At 42.8% G+C, this 19,519-nt stretch overlaps 1 long non-coding RNA gene across 1 annotated transcript; it reads right to left on the bottom strand.

Moving 5' to 3' along the window:
• Positions 1–290: 290 nt before the first annotated feature.
• Positions 291–17,649, bottom strand: LOC121824704 (uncharacterized). Its single transcript, XR_006066639.2, has 4 exons — positions 17,468–17,649; positions 8,883–9,288; positions 6,357–6,476; positions 291–1,168 (listed from the first exon to the last, which is right to left on the bottom strand). It is a non-coding gene; the product is annotated as an uncharacterized LOC121824704 (long non-coding RNA).
• Positions 17,650–19,519: the final 1,870 nt, after the last annotated feature.

The raw sequence follows: 19,519 nt of genomic DNA, 5'->3' as shown, positions 1-19,519 counted from the left end.
CTTATCTCTTTCTTCCATGCCAGCTCATCTTATCTGAGAGAGCCTCTCAGCCATCTTTACTGGAGGGAGGGGCCTACTGAATCTGGTCAGGGACCACACATATGTACACCCTCTGTTGCTATTGGCCAATGTTTAGAAATTCAATCATTCTCTCCCTTTTTTAATTTCATTATTTAGCCTTAGAAAATGCCATTCATGTATATAATGTATCTTAATCATATCTACTCCCCTTCTTTCCTCTCCTCCTACTCCCCCAGGACTTCATATCACATGTTCCTCTCAAGTTCATGTCCTCTTAGAATTTTTTATTTATTCGTCCACTTTTAACCCACTGAGTAACTCTCTGCTTTTAAAATTATTTTTTAATTATTTAGTGTATTTTATATGTACAAGTGTTTTGCCTGCATGTGTGGACATACGCCACATGTGCGCGAGGCCCACCGAGGTCAAAAGAAAGCTTTGGCTCCTCTAGAACTGGAGTTACAGTTGGTTGCCAGCCACCATCTGGGTTCTCGAGCCAAACCTGGGTCCTTTGCAATAGCAACAAATGCTCCTGGGGGCTGAGCCGTCTCTGGAACCCCCGTCCTCTCCCCTTTTAAAGAATCAGTACATGACTATTAATACTGTCATAAGTCTTAAGTGGCCTCTTCTGTATCCTCTTGGCTAGGAAAACGCTCTAACTTAGTGATGTTTCTTCTTCCCCTGGCCACCTAAATCCAGTCCTATCGCATCTATGTATCTTCTCCCTGACACACACACCAGATACAGGACTCAGTTCTGAGAAGAGAGTCCATGAGGAGAACGAGGCAGCTCCTGTCCTTGGGGCAGGTTTTGTTTACAAGTTCTGACTCATTTTGATTCAGGTAAGTCAGGATTTAAATTAGACAAGTCTCTGCTGGGCAAGTTATCCTGATCCAAAAATGGAACAGGGCGAAAGGAGGTGTGACAGCCACGCACAGTGATTCATCTTTGGCCAAAATTAGACTTTCTCCATCACCCGCCAAGTGTCGACAGTCCCGGGTGTGGATCTGCATGGCCCCTCTTATAGACTTTGTCGACTTCTGGTAATCTTCCTCAGTTACTGAGCATTATTGATCCTGTTTCCACACATCTCAATGCAATCGGCTTCTCCTCAAGCGTCCCCATGGACACCAGAGACCAACTTGACCTGTTAAATAAGCAGAGTTGATTCCTGTTAATATTTTCTCTCTGAGAAGTTGGAGAGTTAGACACCACCAACTGAGACAACTTATAATGTGTTCTTAAAATAGGACAAATGAAGCTAGACGGCCTACCCGTATGGGTCCATACCATTGACAGTCAATCAACAGTATAATTGGTATCAAAAGGAATTGTGGGACAGAGAAAGACTTACACACAGGAGAAAAACTAGGCCAAAGGGCTCTGGAGTCATTGTATCTAAACCCTTCACCTATCCTGTGTTCGGTACTTGCAATTGCCAACAAAAACAGAAATACAAAGCACAAACATTCAGCCCTCTATATATTCCCAATACTAATGCATAAAAAAAAAATCTATCACTGTAGGACATTAGTGGGCCTGTTGTAATATATACATAATCTTCATTTAAAATGAATTTTAAAATTCAAAATGCCTACAGGAAAATAACACAATGAAATAAATCAGTCTATATGTTCTCACTTCCTAATGCTATGAGAGTTAAAGTCTACATCAATGGAAGGTAAATTTCAATGTTCTCCATCATACAGCCTTTATCCCTTGGAGCACCATCATTTGCATATTAAATACTTGCCACTGGTTTCTGAGTCTGCTCCAAGGGTACAGGCTACCCTAGAGTTCAGCAAGTAGTAGGAACCCAAGGACTACCTATTAGTGAGAGAGGAGTCCAGAGCCTGCTGTGCTTGGTGCCTTTGATATTTCTCATGACAGCGATATAAAAGCTTGTCCCCCTTTTATTTTTCAAGGCACCCAAATATTTTCCCTCTACGGTAATGTAACACAGTTCCTATTTAAACTCCGTACTTCCATGTTCTGGGAACAAGACAGCAGCTTCAGAGTTCACTGTTATGAAGAGAAGTACAGTCAGCACCACATCTCCATCTACAAAAAGCTTCAAAAGCCATCAGTAAAAGAAAATGGGGGCCGGGTGGTGGTGGTGGTGGTGTCGCACGCCTTTAATCTCAACCCTCGGAGGCAGAGCCAGGTGGATCTCTGTGAGTTCGAGGCCAGCCTGGTCTACAGATCGAGATCCAGGACAGGCACCAAAACTACACAAAGAAACCCTGTCTTGAAAAAGAAAGAAAGAAAGAAAGAAAGAAAGAAAGAAAGAAAGAAGGAAGGAAGGAAGGAAGGAAGGAAGGAAGGAAGGAAGGAAGGAAGGAAGGAAAGAAAGAAAGAAGGAAAGAAAGAAAGAGGGAGGGAGGGAGGGAGGGAGGGAGGGAGAGAGAGAGAGAGAGAGAGAGAGAGAGAGAGAGAGAGAGAGAAAGAAAGAAAGAAAGAAAGAAAGAAAGAAAGAAAGAAAGAAAGAAAGAAAGAAAGAAAGAAAGAAAGGAAGGAAGAAAGAAAGAAAGAAAGGAAAAAATGGGGTGGGAGGGAGAGACACACTTGGAGTTATGCCTCACCCTCCCAGCATGGTGAGAAAGGACTTGTATCATCAATCTATAAACACACCTCCCCTTGACAAAACTACTCCATTCCCCGTATTCAAATCTCAAACTGCTGTTCCAAAACACACATCTCACCTCAAAGGTAGTAAAGACAGTTTATTCTAAACCAAAAATGAGTGACCATGACGCAGGAACACAGCTTCATGAACTCTTGGGTCTCCTTTCTAATCCTGTCATTCTTGATGTTTATACTCCCCAGCTAATGCATCATAGTAAATCCTTTGTATGTCCTGATCCCTCTTGCTTTAAAAACCAAAAGCTCCATTACATCCAATTCATCACATTCACCTTCAGTCTCTAAATAAATATGTGCCTCAAAATCAAGATGCCCCTCCTAGGTTACCCAGTAGGCACAAGGTACTACGGTCTCCAAAATGTCACTCTAAATCTCGTCTGGTAAAAGAAACCTGGAATCCTAGCTGAAACAAGCCAGGCGGTGGTGGCACACGCCTTTAATCCCAGCACTTGGGAGGCAAAGGCAGGAGAATCTCTGAGTTTGAGGCCAGCCTGGGCTACAGAGGGAGTTCAGGACAGCCAAGGCTACAATGAGAAACTTTGTCTTGAAAAACAAGAAACAGCCGGGCGGTGGTGGCGCACGCCTTTAATACCAGCACTCGGGAGGCAGAGGCAGGTGGATCTCTGTGAGTTCGAGGCCAGCCTGGGCTACCAAGTGAGTTCCAGGAAAGGCGCAAAGCTACACAGAGAAACCCTGTCTCGAAAAACCAAAAAAAAAAAAAAAAAAAAACATACTGAAGCAAAAAAAGATCACAAGGTCAGGGCCAGCCTGGGCAGCCCAGTGAGAGGCTATCTCATTATAAAAAGGTAGCTGGGATAGATGTAGCTCAATGGTAGAGCACTTGCCTGGGATACATGAGTCTTTTTGATTTCCAATAACTAACACTCCCCTTCCCCAAGAAGAACAAAAGACAGCTCTTCACCTTAGTTATCTTCTCTTAGTTATTTCTTCCCCAATCCAGTCCCCCCCCCAACCCCACCATCCTGTCTTAACCAATGAGTTTTTATTCTCTTTTTTTTTTTTTTTTAAGACAACAGAAGCTACTGGTAGCGAACTTCTAGAGACTGCTCATCATTACTGCCCACCCACCACGACCTGCGACTCTGGCTGTCTACTTGTTTCCATAGCTGATAAAGTCTGAAGTCACCTGTTTCCTGGCAGTGTTAGCTCACAGCCTGGAGCAACTAAATGTCCATGGTTCTTACTAGTCTTTGCCAATTGCAAGGAGCTTGAAGAACTTGAAAGGGACACTTGATAACCATGTGGTAATACCAAAGATTTTACTCTTAGTCATTAGGGACAACAAATCAAAAAAGAAGAAAAAAAATCTGTACAACATTTACAGCTGACCATGGGCCATAACTTGAATCAGTTTTATGACCAACTGACTTCATGATCTTACACGAGTTACGAAACAGCAGAACATTGCCTCCTGTAAAGGATAGCACTGATCATACGTTGTATTGAAGCCCGGATGTCCAGAGTCACACAAAGTGGATCTGGCATGTATTGTCTTTGTGTTTGTTTTCCCCTTTCTGATTTGTTGATTTCATATGGGCCAAAGGGGGGACATAGGGCCAGTAAGATGGGTTCATGGGTAAAGGTGCTTGCTGCCAATCCTGACTGCCTCTCCGAGTTCCTTCCCCTGGGCCCACACAGTTGAGGGAGAAAATAAAGACTCCGACAAGTTGTCCCTGACCCCTACATCTGCTCCATGACACGTACAGGACTCTTGAGACATGTATGCACATACACACAAAGTAAATAAATGTAAAAAAAAAAAAAGTAAAAAGGAAATAAATTATAATATCAATTCTACTCTGTAAGAGAGACAGAGAAATATCAGCCTCCAGCTCCCTCCCACAAAATGTCCATGTCTTATTCCCAGAAACTGTGAATAAGTTTCTTTCCTGGAAGGGGAGGTTATTTTACCAGATGCAATTAAAGATTCTGATATGGAGCAATTGCTCTGCCTGTTCTAGGTTGGCCTTGTGTAATCACAAGAATCCTGAAAAAGGAAAGAGGAGGCAGAAAAATGAGACAATGCAAGTTTTATCTACAGAAGTCATTCCGAATAAGTGAAGGGCAGACTCAGTGCATTATGGGTCTTGAAGATTGTGGACCAGTGAGAGTGACCTGGGGTGGGGGACCCATCCCTAGTGCATGAGCCAGCTTTTTAGAGCCTAGTGCCTATGGTGAGACACTTTGTGCAGCCTCGGTGCAGGGAGGAGGGGCTTGGACCTGCCTCAACTAAATGTACCAGGTTCTGCTGACTCCCCATGTGAGACCTTGCCTTGGAGGAGGTGGGAATGGGGGGTGGGTTGGGGGGGAAAGCTGAGGGGTGGGAGGAGGAAGGACAGGGGAATCTGTGGCTGGTATGTAAAATGAATATAATTAAAAAAAAAAAAAGACAGAGTAAGGCGGGAAACCAGTTCCCCAACAGCCTCTTAACACACACTCAGATCTGCCTACCCCTTGATCCATCCAGTGAGACCCAGGTAGAACCTCTAGGTTTTTAACATAATAAATTTGTTGTGTTCTAACCTACTTAATTTATGGTGATCTAACTCTCATAAAGGAACTAAGAGGCTCACATGCCTCCTACCCACTGCCACATGCCTTGCCTGCACCTGCCTGTCCTAACCAGACAGCTACTTTCTATTTTCATTATCCCATAGATTTATGTTTAAATAAATGCATGTGTATTTGTTTCTCTTTCTTTCTCCTCCTTCACTCTTCTTTATCCTTAGAAGTCTTCTTAAATTTTGATTTAATTTTTAATATTATACTTTTATTAATCCTTTGACAATACAATCCCCCATCAAAATTGAATTGTAATTCTTCACAGAAATTGAAAAAAAAATCTAAATTTCATATGGAGACAAAAATGACCCAGGATGGTCAAACCCATCCTGAACACTTAAACAAAACAAAACAACAAAAAACCTTCTGGAAGTATCAACATCCCCAGATTTCAAGTTATACTACGGAGCTATAGTAATAGAAACAGTGTGGTAATGGCATGAAAATAGATTCATTGATCAATGGAATAGAATTGATTACCCAAATATAAGCCCACACTCCTATAGCCACCTGATTTTTTTTTTTTGACAAAGAGACCAAAAGGTATTTTCAACAAATAGCGCTGGTCAAATTGCATAGCTACACGTAGAAGAATGAAATACAATCCTTAGTTCTCACCTTGCACAAAACTCAACTCCAAATGACCAGGGACTTCAACATAAAACTGGATACCCTGAATCTGCTAGAGGATAAGGTAGGGAATATGCTTGAACTCATTGCCACAGGAAAGGACTCTCTGAACAGACACAGGCATTAAAACAACAGTCAATAAATGGGACATCATGAAACCAAAAAAATCTGTTCAGCAAAGGACACCATCAAGTGAGGGAAGAGTCAGGCTAAAGAATGGGCAAACATCTTTACCAGTTACCATCACACAGAGGATAAGTATGTAGCATTGACAGATAGATAGATAGATAGATAGATAGATAGATAGATAGATAGATAGATAGATAGATAGATAGATAGATAGATAGATAAACCCACACAACTAAACATCAGGCAAATGAGCAAGCCAATTGTTTTTCAGGAGGGTTTTGGGGAAGTGGAGCATAGTGGGGGGGGGTGAGGGGACAGGAGGGTTGAGCTGGGCATCATCAGAACAGTACCGTCCACTGATCTCATGGGAGGCTCTGTAGCCATGTGGTCCTCCGGAAAAGACGGAGCAAGCCTTTTCTTTTCCTGCCAGGTGATCAGCTGCTTCTGGAAAGAGGAAGCTTCCTTGGGCCCTGGGAGGACAAAGCAAAGTGATGAACCACCAGCCTCCACTGCCTTCACTCCCCATACCTGGGAGAAGGTGCTCCTTGGTCCTTGATCAAGGAAAGGCTCTGCAACATCACTGCATTCTCAGTCACTACACAGTGTGGTGTTGCAGTTTGTCTGTCTGTATCTACTGCACTAGCCTTTCTGATGAGCTTTGAAACCGCAACTAGTGGGAACAAAAATCTGCCATATTTCTGACATTTTTAAAAACATCAATAAAATAATCTAGAGTGGCATTGGCATAAAAACATTCTTTCAGGACCTGTCAGGTGTCTCATCAGTAAGGGGCCTTGTTGCTAAGACTGAGAACTTGATTTACATCTCAGGGATCCACATGGAGGAAGGAGAAAACTGGCCCCTGAAATGTTCTCTTCCAACACACACACACACACACACACACACACACACACACACACACACACACACATACACACAAAGTAAATGTGATTTTTATTATTTTTTAATTTTTCTTTATTTTATGCCCAGGCTGAACCGCTCTCAAGTAAATGTGATTTTTAAGACATTAATAATAGAAAGCTGAACACCAGGATTCATCTCTCTCAGGTTCCTGACTGCAGGTAAAATGTGACCAATTAGCTTCCTGCTCCTGCGCTAAGGACTCCTCCACCCCCAAGACCATCTGTACCTTCAAACTCTGACCCAAAGCAAACCTTCCTTCCTTACGTTGCTCTTGTCAGGTGCATGGTCACAGCAGTGAGAAGGAAAAAAAAGTCACCCACTAGAGAGTGGAATTTACCCCCACAGTTTGCTGTTCCACGGTGGATTCACTAGCATATGCTGGGGTCCAGACTGCTCTTGCTTGCCTTGTTAAGACAGATCCTGTGCCTGGGACCACCATCCTCTTTCAAACCCTGTGACCAGGCCAGAATACCAGAAGACTATTTAGAAAACCAAACCCCATCCCTGGTTATCTCTTGCTGTTGGGCCTAATAAAATTTCTTCCATAGAAATCACCAATTTCCTTTCTCTAGTTCCCCTACCAGAACTTGGGGTATGAATACAATCCATCACAGCATGTGCATGACCTAGGGCTCAATCCTCAGCAATGAAAAGGGAGGGAGGGAGGGAGGGAGGGAGGGAGGGAGGGAGGGAGGGAGGGAGGGAGGGAGGGAGGGAGGGGGAGAAAAAAGGAGGAGGAGGAGAAGGAGGAGAAGGAGAAGAAGGAGAAGGAGAAGAGTGCCCCAACTACCATCTCACTTGCTATGCAAAGCCAACAGGCCTAAAGGAAAAACAGTGTCCTCTACCCTCCTCCGCACTCAAACAAGGATGGGGAAAGATCACCCTGCTGAAGCTTCTAGCACCTGTCATACACATGAGCAGGCATTTTCACAGCCATCACCTTCTTCACTTTCCACACTATTCATTTTATAGAGGGATAAAATAGTAGACACAAGTAGATCCATTAGCCTGCCCAAGTCACCCATTAGAGACTTGACACGCACATCTATGTCTACAATCCTTGCTTCTTCTCCATGGGCTCATGTTGTTTAATTGACATCTACCCTCCCCCAAATCCCTAGCCCCGGAAGTTTAGGGGTTCAGTTCACTCCTTGCTTTTCACACCCCATTTATGACACTGTCTTAAGACACCTTCATATGTAGAGTAGGGTGATACCATTCTGTACACACCTACCTGGTCATCTCCTGATGAATGAGTTTCAGTATTCTTTATTTGCTTATCAGCTACAATCTGCTCTTTGGCAACTCATCCTATCCAGCCCAGAGAGCATGAAATCCCAACAGGTCCTTCCCCAAGGAGGCTGTAGGATGTGAGCAGGGTGTGAGTACCACACCCTGATTGTATCATTCAGGGGAGCTATCCATTTGGTTCAGTCTTCTCAGTCTGTGCAAACCAGCTCCCCACTCCCTGGGCAGATCACTGTGCTATCTCTTGAAGAGCTGGGTGGAAAACCAAACATTGAGTAAAAGCTGTCTCCTATATCTGTGCTTGTAATTCAAACTTTCAACCACACCTCTTAAAGAAAAAAATTAAATGCAGAGATGGGAGATGATGGCACACTCCCCAGACACAGTGGGTTGGTTAAAATGGATTTGGTCTTAAAGAGTGAAATGGAACCACATGCACTCCACCACTGACTTACACACAAAGATAACAATTGCCAGGAGGGAGAAACTCCTGGCTGGAAAGTTGATCTTCACACCGGGTTGATCAGGGATGAGATATTTCTGTCTGAAGCTCATGCATAGATGCTAGAGTCAGAGCAGGATATTTATTCAAAAGTCTGTGCCGCACACTCCTGACGAATGTCCCCTTTAGTCCACCCTGTTGGACCCTCCATGTTTTTCTTGGTTATGTACTAGTCAGGGTTCTCTAGAGGAATAGAACTTACAGAATGAAGATCCGAGAATCCAGTAGTTGTTCAGCCCATGAGGATGGATGTCTCAGCTAGTCCTCAGTATATGCCAGGATCCTGAAGAAGTAGGCTATAATGCCAGTGAAGGAATGGACTTGCCAGAGCAAGCAGCAAAGAGAGCAAGCTTCCTTCTTCTTTTTTTTTTTTTTGGGGGGGGGGGGGGTTTCGAGACAGGGTTTCTCTGTGTAGCTTTGCGCCTTTCCTGGGACTCACTTGGTAGTCCAAGCTGGCCTCGAACTCATAGAGATCCGCCTGCCTCTGCCTCCCGAGTGCTGGTATTAAAGGCGTGCGCCACCACCGCCCGACGCAAGCTTCCTTCTTCCATGTCCATTAGACAGGCTGTCAGCAAGTTATGGTCCAGACTAAAGGTGAATCTTTCCACCTCAAAAAAAAAAAATCCAGATTAAAAGTGGGTCTTCCCCATTTTAAATTATTTAATTAAAAAAACGACCCTCACGGGTGTGCCCAGCTGGTTGTGTTTGAGTCAATTCCAGATGTAGTCAAGTTGACAACCAAGAACAGCGAACCAGCGAACAGCCATCACAGTGGCATATAATCAACCCTTTTTCTCGAAAACAGAAATTAGTCCTGAACTCTCTACTATCTATCCTACGACCAAGACCAAATGTTACCAGGAAAATTTGGGGTTCCCTTTCACATTTTCTTGGACTCCTTAATAAAAGAATTTAGAAAATGGCTTAGAAGGAAGCTTGAGGACAATTTCATTAGAGTAAAAAGCAGAAGGGTAGGAAATCCGAAATTCCCAGTGTCGGATCCAAAAGAAACTCAGGACAAATGGCTAACCGTGGTGCCTATTAGCACACCAACGTGTCTGCAGGCCTCCAGGCCCACTCAGTACCTGTGGCTCCTCTCAGCTCTTCTCACCAGGCCTCCTACCCTAAACTCTTCATCTTGTGGGCTTCCCTCCCCCCAGCTCCTCATGCTCTATCACCCTGCCATTTTGGCCATGCTCTCTCTTGGCCCCCCCTCTCTCTTGCCCCTTTCTTCTGACCCTCCTCTCTTGTTAGGCCACCCCTCCCCCACAGTCGGGTCCCATCTGCTGGCCATGTTCAGGGTACTAATTTCTCTCGCTGCCCTGGACTCTTCCAGATGCCCCTGGCTGTACTCTCCCTCATCTCTCCAATAAAAACCTTCCCCTCGGAGACATTCAGGCCCAGCGGCGGTCCACAGAGGTAGACAGGCCCGGCGGCAGAGACAAGCAGACGCAGGTAGGCCTGTGGCGGGGGCCTGTGGAGGTAGACGGGCCCAGCGGCGGCAGCCGACAGGGATATTCAGACCCGGCGGCAGCCGGCAGAGACACCCAGGCCCAGCGGCGTTCCACAGAGGTAGACAGGCCCGGTGGCGGAGACAAGCAGACGCAGGTAGGCCTGTGGCGGGGGCCCGTGGAGGTAGACGGGCCCAGCGGCGGCAGCCGACAGGGATATTCAGACCCGGCGGCAGCCGGCAGAGACATTCAGGCCCAGCGGCGGCCCACAGAGGTAGACAGGCCCGGCGGCAGAGACAAGCAGACGCAGGTAGGCCTGTGGCGGCGGCCTGTGGAGGTAGATGGATCCAGCGGCAGCCCGCTGAGGTAGACGTGCCCGGGGGCAGCGGCCGACAGAGACATTCAGGCCCAGTGGCGGCCCCCAGAGGCAGACAGAACCAGCGGCAGCTGACAGGGACCACAGGCCCGGCGGAGGACCGCAGAGGTAAACAGGCCCAGGGACGGAGACAAGCAGACGCAGCTTGGAACAGGGACGCCCCTAACCCCAACAACTGGGGAAGAAGCTATCTCCGGGGGTCAAAACCAGAACGAATCTGAACACTCCATCTGAGGACAACCCAGGGCCCAGCTGCTGATCCTGTGAAACCCAACAACTTGGAGGTGTTGGTGAGACTACCCTGCTCAGCTGAAACCCATCTGGGAGAGGATTCAGATGCCTACAGTTTAAAGTCTGAAGAAACAAGATCAGCTGAGGAGTTGACAAATGAACAAAAAGTGACCTGAGAACACAGAAGAAGGCGCTACCCAGACACCAAACCAGATCACCAGAATCATAAGTATATAATTCACCGATCAAAATCAGCTGCCCCTGAAGAAATAGCCCAGTAGCACCAATTTAACCAAGAACCACTACTAAACCAAGACTAAAAATTAGAACAAGAGAGGCACTCTCAGACACAGACACCACCTGCACCTCACAGAGGAAGAGATGAGTAGACGCCAGTGCAAAAATACAGGCAACAACATAAAGACCTATATGGCAACATCAGAACCTAGTGATTCTACACCTACAAGACCTAAACATACCATGACAGAAGAAGCAGAAGAAATCAACCCTAAAAATGACATTAAGAAGATGATAGAGGCCCTTAAAGAAGAAATAAAACATTCCCTCAATGAGGAAATAAAAACTTTCCTTAAAGAGGAATTGAAAAACTACCTTAAAGAGGAAATAAAAACTTTCCTTAAAGAGGAAATAAAAAACTCCCTTAAAGAGGAAATAAAAACTTCCCTTAAAGAGGAAATGAAAAACTCCATTAAAGAGGAAATAAAAAACTCCCTTAAAGAAATGGAAGAAAAAACGAACAAAAAATGGGAAGAAATCAAAGAAAGCCAAGAAAAAGCAATTAAACAGATGAAAGAGACATTCCAAGATCTGAAAAATGAATTTGAGACAATAAAGAAAACACATGCTGAGGGAATGCTGGAAATAGAAATCCTGACAAAACGAACAGGAACTACAGAAACAAGCATAACCAACCGATTGCAAGAGATGGAACAAAGAATCTCTGACACTGAAGACACGATAGAGAAAATTGATTCGTCAGTCAAAGAAAACAATAAAGACAAAAAAGTCCTAACACAAAACGTCCAGGAAATTTGGGACACCATGAAAAGACCAAACCTAAGAATAATAGGGATAGAAGAAGGAGAAGAATACCAACTCAAAGGCACAGAAAATATATTCAACAAAATCATAGAAGAAAACTTTCCTAACCTAAAGAAAGAAATACCTATGAAGATCCAAGAAGCTTACAGAACACCGAATAGGCTGGATCCAAAAAAAAAGTCCCCTCGCCACATAATAATCAAAACACTAAACACACAGAATAAAGAAAAAATATTAAGAGCTGCAAAGGAAAAGGACCAAGTAACATATAAAGGCAAACCCATCAGAATAACACCAGACTACTCAATAGAGACTATGAAAGATAGAAGATCATGGACAAACCTCATGCAGACACTAAGAGACCATGGATGCCAACCCAGACTATTATACCCAGCAAAACTCTTAATCACCATAGGCGGAGTAAACAAAATATTCCAGGATAAAACCAGATTTAATCAATACCTGTCCACAAACCCAGCCCTACAGAAAGCACTAGAAGGGAAAATTCAACCCAAAGAAGCTAAACACATCCATGAAAAATCAAGCAATAGATAATCCTACACCAACATACACCACAGAAGGACAACACAACACAACCAAAAAAATAACAGGAATTAACAATCACTGGTCATTAATATCCATCAATATCAATGGTCTCAACTCACCTATAAAAAGACACAGGCTAACAGAATGGATTAGAAAACAGGATCCATCCATATGCTGCATACAAGAAACACACCTTAACTCCAAAGACAGACACTACCTCCGAGTAAAGGGCTGGGAAAAGGTTTTCCAAGCAAATGGACCTAAGAAACAAGCTGGTGTAGCTATCCTAATATCTAATAAAATAGACTTCAAACTAAAATCAATCAAAAGAGACCAGGATGGACATTACATATTCATCACAGGAAAAATCCACCAAGATGAAGTCTCGATTCTAAACATTTATGCTCCAAATACAAAAGCACCCACATTCATAAAAGAAACACTACTAAAGTTTAAAACGCACATCAAACCCCACACATTAGTAGTGGGAGACTTTAACACACCACTCTCACCAAAAGATAGATCTACCAGACTGAAACTTAACAAAGAAATAAAGGACCTAACAGATGTTATGACTCAAATGGACCTAACAGATATCTACAGAATATTCCATCCTAACACAAAAGAATATACCTTCTTCTCAGCACCCCATGGAACCTTCTCAAAAATTGACCACATGCTTGGACACAAAACAAATCTCAACAGATACAAAAAAATTGGAATAACCTCCTGTATCTTATCAGACCACCATGCCTTAAAGTTAGAACTCAATAACAACAAAAATTATAGAAAACCCACAAACTCATGGAAACTGAATAATACCCACCTGAAACATCAATGGGTCAAGGAAGAAATAAAGACAGAAATTAAAGAGTTCCTAGAATTCAATGAAAATGAAAGTACAACATACCCAAACTTATGGGACACTATGAAAGCAGTGCTAAGAGGAAAATTCATAGCTCTAAATGCACACATAAAGAAGATGGAGCAATCCCATACCAATGAATTAACAGCACAACTGAAAGCTCTAGAACAAAAAGAAACAAACTCACCCAGGAGAAATAGACGCCAGGAAATAATCAAATTGAGGGCTGAAATCAACGAAATAGAAAACAAGAGAACAATACAAAAAATCAATGAAACAAAGAGTTGGTTCTTTGAAAAAATCAACAAGATAGACAAACCACTAGCCAAATTAATCAAAAAGCAAAGAGAGAACACCCAAATTCACAAAATCAGAAATGAAAAGGGAGACATAACAACAGACAATGAGGAAATCCAGAGAATCATCAGATCATACTTCAAAAACCTGTACTCCACAAAAATGGAAAACCAGGAAGAAATGGACAATTTTCTGGATAAATACCAAATACCAAAATTAAATCAAGACCAGATAAACCATTTAAATAGACCAATAACCCCTAAAGAAATAGAAACAGTCATCAAAAGTCTCCCAACTAAAAAAAGCCCAGGACCAGATGGTTTTAGTGCAGAATTCTACCAGACTTTCAAAGAAGAACTAATACCAATCCTCTTCAAAGTGTTCCACACAATAGAAACAGAAGGAACACTACCAAACTCTTTTTATGAGGCTACAATTACCCTGATACCCAAACCACACAAAGATGCAACAAAGAAAGAGAACTACAGACCAATCTCCCTCATGAACATTGATGCAAAAATACTCAACAAAATATTGGCAAACCGAATCCAAGAATACATCAAAACAATCATCCATCACGACCAAGTAGGATTCATCCCAGGGATGCAAGGATGGTTCAACATACGGAAATCAGTCAATGTAATACACCATATAAACAAACTGAAAGAAAAAAACCACATGATCATCTCCCTAGATGCTGAAAAAGCCTTTGACAAAATCCAACACCCCTTCATGATAAAGGTCTTAGAAAGAATAGGAATACAAGGAACATTTCTAAACATAATAAAAGCAATTTATAGCAAGCCAACAGCAAACATCAAATTAAATGGAGAGAAACTCAAAGCGATACCACTAAATTCAGGAACAAGACAAGGCTGTCCACTCTCCCCATATTTATTCAATATAGTACTAGAAGTTCTAGCTAGAGCAATAAGACAACAAAAGGAGATCAAAGGGATACAAATTGGCAAGGAAGAAGTCAAACTTTCACTATTTGCAGATGATATGATAGTATACATAAGTGACCCCAAAAAATCTACCAGGGAACTTCTACAGCTGATAAACTCCTTCAGTAAAGTGGCAGGATACAAGATCAACTCAAAAAAATCAGTAGCCCTCCTATACACAAATGATAAAAGGGCTGAGAAAGAAGTCAGAGAAACATCACCCTTTACAATAGCCACAAATAATATAAAATACCTTGGGATAACACTAACTAAACAAGTGAAAGACCTTTTTGATAAGAACTTTAAATCTCTAAAGAAAGAAATTGAAGAAGATATCAGAAAATGGAAGGATCTCCCATGCTCATGGATAGGCAGGATTAACATAGTAAAAATGGCAATCTTACCAAAAGCAATCTACAGATTCAATGCAATCCCCATCAAAATCCCAACACAATTCTTCACAGACTTGGAAAGAAAAATACTCAACTTTATATGGAAAAACAAAAGACCCAGGATAGCTAAAAGAATCCTATACGATAAAGCAACCCTTGGAGGCATCACCATCCCTGACCTCAAACTCTACTATAGAGCTATAGTAATAAAAACAGCTTGGTACTGGTATAAAAACCGACATACGGACCAATGGAATCGAATTGAAGACCCTGACATTAATCCATGCACATATGAACACCTGGTTTTTGACAAAGGAGCCAAAACTATACAATGGAACAAAGAAAGTATCTTCAACAAATGGTGCTGGCATAACTGGATGTCAATATGTAAAAGATTACAAATAGATCCATATCTGTCACCATGCACAAAACTCAAGTCCAAGTGGATCAAAGACCTAAACATAAATCCAGTTACACTAAACTTAATAGAAAAGAAGATAGGAAGCACTCTTGAACGCATTGGCACCGGAGACCATTTCCTAAATAAAACACCGACAGCACAAACCCTGAGCACAACCATTAATAAATGGGACCTCTCAAAACTGAGAAGCTTTTGCAGGGCAAAAGACACAGTCAATAAGACAAAAAGACACCCAACAGATTGGGAAAAGATCTTCACCAACCCCACATCTGACAGAGGATTGATCTCCACAATATATAAAGAACTCAAGAAACTAGACATCAAAGCACTGAACAGTCCAATTAAAAAATGGGCTAAAGAGCTAAACAGAGAATTCACAAAACAAGAACTACAAATGGCTGAAAGACATTTAAAGAAATGCTCAACATCCTTAATCATCAGAGAAATGCAAATCAAAACGACTCTGAGATACCACCTTACACCTGTTAGAATGGCTAAGATGAAAAACACCAATGACAACCAATGTTGGAGAGGATGTGGAGCAAAGGGAACACTCCTCCACTGTTGGTGGGAATGTAAACTTGTACAACCACTGTGGAAATCAGTATGGCGGTTTCTCAGAAAATTAAGAATCGAACTACCTCAAGACCCAGCCATCCCACTCTTGGGCATATACCCAAAGAATGCTGATACATACCATAAAGATACATGCTCAGCTATGTTCATAGCAGCACTATTTGTAATAGCCAGAACCTGGAAACAACCTAGATGCCCATCAATGGAAGAATGGATGAAAAAAATGTGGTACATATACACAATGGAGTACTACTCAGCAGAGAAAAACAATGAAAGCATGAAATTTGCAGGCAAATGGATGGAACTAGAAAAAATCATCCTGAGTGAGGTAACCCAAACCCAGAAAGACAGTTATGGTATGTACTCACTCATTGGTGGATTCTAGATATAAAATGAACAATCAGACCACAACCCATAGAACCATAGAGACTATATATATAGCATGGAGGTCCCTAGGATGACTGTGGCATATAATCAATTTCAGTTTTACTCAATTATTGAAAAAAAATAGCCAAATGAATGGAAACACATGAACTATGAACCAAAGGCTGAGGGGCTCCCAGCTGGATCAGGCCCTCTGAATAGGTGAGACAGTTGATTGGCTTGATCAGTTTGGGAGGCAACTAGGCAGTGGGACCAAGTCCTGTGCTCATTACATGAGTTGGCTGTTTGAAACCTGGAACTTATGCAGGGACACTTGGCTCAGTCTGGGAGGAAGGGACTGGACCTCCCTGGACTGAGTCTACCAAGTTGATCACAGTCCTCGGGGGAGGACTTGTCATGGAGGAGGTGGGAATGGAGGGTGGGCTGGGGGTAAGGGGAGGGCGTGGGAGGGGGGAGAATAGGGGAACCCATGGCTGATATGTAGAACTGAATGGTATTGTAAAATAAAAAATATATATCACAAAAAAAAAAAAAAAAAAAAAAACCTTCCCCTCAAACCAGGCCTTGGAATGGCCATGTCCTCGGTTTGCACACCCAGACTGAGGGGAAGGGTGTGGAGATGAAGAAGAGAGAAAGCTTTGGGGGTCAGGGTGTGGGATAGCGTCCGTGTTCAGCAAAGGAGGTCAGCAAGCAGCTTAGAGGGAAGGGGCTGGGGCTTTAGAGAAAGAGTGAGAGTCGGGGAAACTGACTTAGACCCTTGACCGGGACCAGAAAGAAAATGAGGAAGATAAGACAAAGAAGAAAAGTTAACGCTTTCCTGAGTTTGAATGAAAAGTGAGCCAGCTGAGTGCCAGAGGTTCTGTAAGTGGCTTCATGGAATATGGGCTTCTGGAAGGAGGCGAACATTATCATCTCATTAATGGATAATTATTTTTCCATCTCTTTAGAATGTCCTTGGGTGAGTAAACTGTCTTCAGGAGCGGTCTCCTGGCCAGGTGACTGACAGGCCCAGTTTTGGAGCAGATCAAAAATCTATCTCCACCCAGGACCAGAAACAGGGTCTATTCTTTTGACCAGGAAGCCTAAGGAAGGGCAGTTAGAATGCTTTCTGTTCCAGGGTTAGGAGGGAAACAGGAGATGGGATCCAAAGCTGATCTGGAGAGGGGGGTCGATCCTGGATGCCTCCAAGGCTACCAATCTCTGTCTAGATATTAACAGAACCCCAAATCCCCAAGAAACCTTGGTTTTCCAGTCTGACACATTCTCTCCCGCAAACACGGGTCAGGCTGTTCTGTTCTTGGTCACCCACCGAGGTACGATTGATCCTCACCTCCCTTCCTGAAGAGACCGGATGCTCCTCCCTGCCTAAAACAAGCTCCTCCCACATCTGTTCACATCCTTTCCAGCCGTTAGACCTGCGGTTGCCCCATTTCTGGCCCGTTGTGCCTTGGGACTTCCCTCCACATCAGTTTCTTAGGGTGTGCTCTGATACACAACACACTAATTGCAGCAAGTGTTCGTGTAAGAACTCATTGTTGGCCCAGTTTTCCCGTCATAGAATTTTGAGTTTTCCTTAGTTTTTATACTTGGTCACAAAACAGAGATTAGCAAGACAGATTGTGGGGTTTTTAACCCCCTTCACTTGTTCCATTCACAATAGGAGCATATACCAAGAAATCAATAAATATTTATTCGAGTTAAAATTACTAAGCAACAATTTATTTCTCTTTCTTTATTCTATCAAGGTTTTTTGTTTCCTCTGATAAGAGAACGGCTGACTTAGAATCTCTGGGAAGAGAGGGGCTTGAGAAGTTCCTAGGGGGCTGGAGAGATGGCTCAGCAGTTAAGAGCACTGGCTGCTCTTCCAAAGGTCCTGAGTTCAATTCCCAGCACCCACATGGTGGCTCACAACCATCTGTAATGAGATCTGGTGCCCTCTTCTGGCCTGCAGGGACACATGCAGGCAGAATACTGTATACATAACAAATAAATAAATCTTTAAAAAAAAAAAAGAAAAGTTCCTAAGATTTTCCCAGTGACATTCAGTGAATGGCTGTTGTCTGTGGTGCCTGCACAGTACAGGGTCAGTTCAGCTAAAAGGCTCTCAAATACTAGAGTTTGGTGTAGCTGGATGGATATTACTGATTAATTTGAATAGAACATGATTTTTCTTTGTTGTTCATATGTGATATCAGATGAACAGAGAAAACTGTACATGCATAAACCAATCCATGGAGGAAAACACAAAGTACATGCATATAAATCATGCATACACATTTACATGCATGCACCACACATACCACGCACATATGTGCACATATACATATACATACATACAAATACACATGTGCAAGCACAGGCATACCTATATACATATATATACATACATATGCACACATTTGCATAGTCATAGACACATACACATTTGTACATATGTAATACATGCATACATATGCATTTGCATACACATAAATATACCTACACATAGATACACATACACACACACACACATATATATATATCCATATATATATATATCAGATACACACATATATACATACACATACACATGCACACACAGGTGCACACACATACATATGTACACATATTTGTATATATACATACACAAAGACACACAAATGTACATGCATGTATTTACCATACATACAAATACACATACATACACATAGGCATGCACATACATATGAGCACATGCATGTGCAGAAGTGTGTAAACATACATACACACACACGCAGAAGCACATACAAGGAGCTCCCTCAGTCCAGCACCCGCTCTAAACCACCCCACTCATTCCTGACATGACAGCTTCCTGTCGATGTCGGTGACCTTCCTTCACAATGATGGCGACCTTCAGCAGCCCCTCCCCAGAGCAAACTCCAGATCTATTCCAAAAGAAAGGGCCACCTTTACTGTGGAATTTACGCACCAAAGAAGTTTGCCAGACTAAGGTCATCCAAATAAATTTGGTGGGAAATCACATGACTATCTTGATTTCTATGTTGAAAGAAAAGTTGTTCCCATGGCAGCAGGACTCAGGGCGGAAATGTCAATCAATAAATTGACATCCAGGGAACCTTACAAACATAGACGTTAAATCCATATCTCACCGAAGACCTTTTAAAAGTGCTTTTTATTTTTTTAATTTAGGGTGTGTGTGTGTGTGTGTGTGTGTGTGTGTGTGTGTGTGCGCGTGTGTGTGCGTGTGTGTGTGTGTGTGTGTGTGTGTGTGTGTGTGTGTGTGTGTGCGCATACGTGCATGTGCGCGCACTC

Source organism: Peromyscus maniculatus, chromosome 21 (assembly GCF_049852395.1).
Source record: "Peromyscus maniculatus bairdii isolate BWxNUB_F1_BW_parent chromosome 21, HU_Pman_BW_mat_3.1, whole genome shotgun sequence".
Taxonomy (NCBI): domain Eukaryota; kingdom Metazoa; phylum Chordata; class Mammalia; order Rodentia; family Cricetidae; genus Peromyscus; species Peromyscus maniculatus.
The sequence above is the reverse complement of the archived record's forward strand: the minus strand, read 5'-3'. Positions and strand labels throughout refer to the sequence as shown.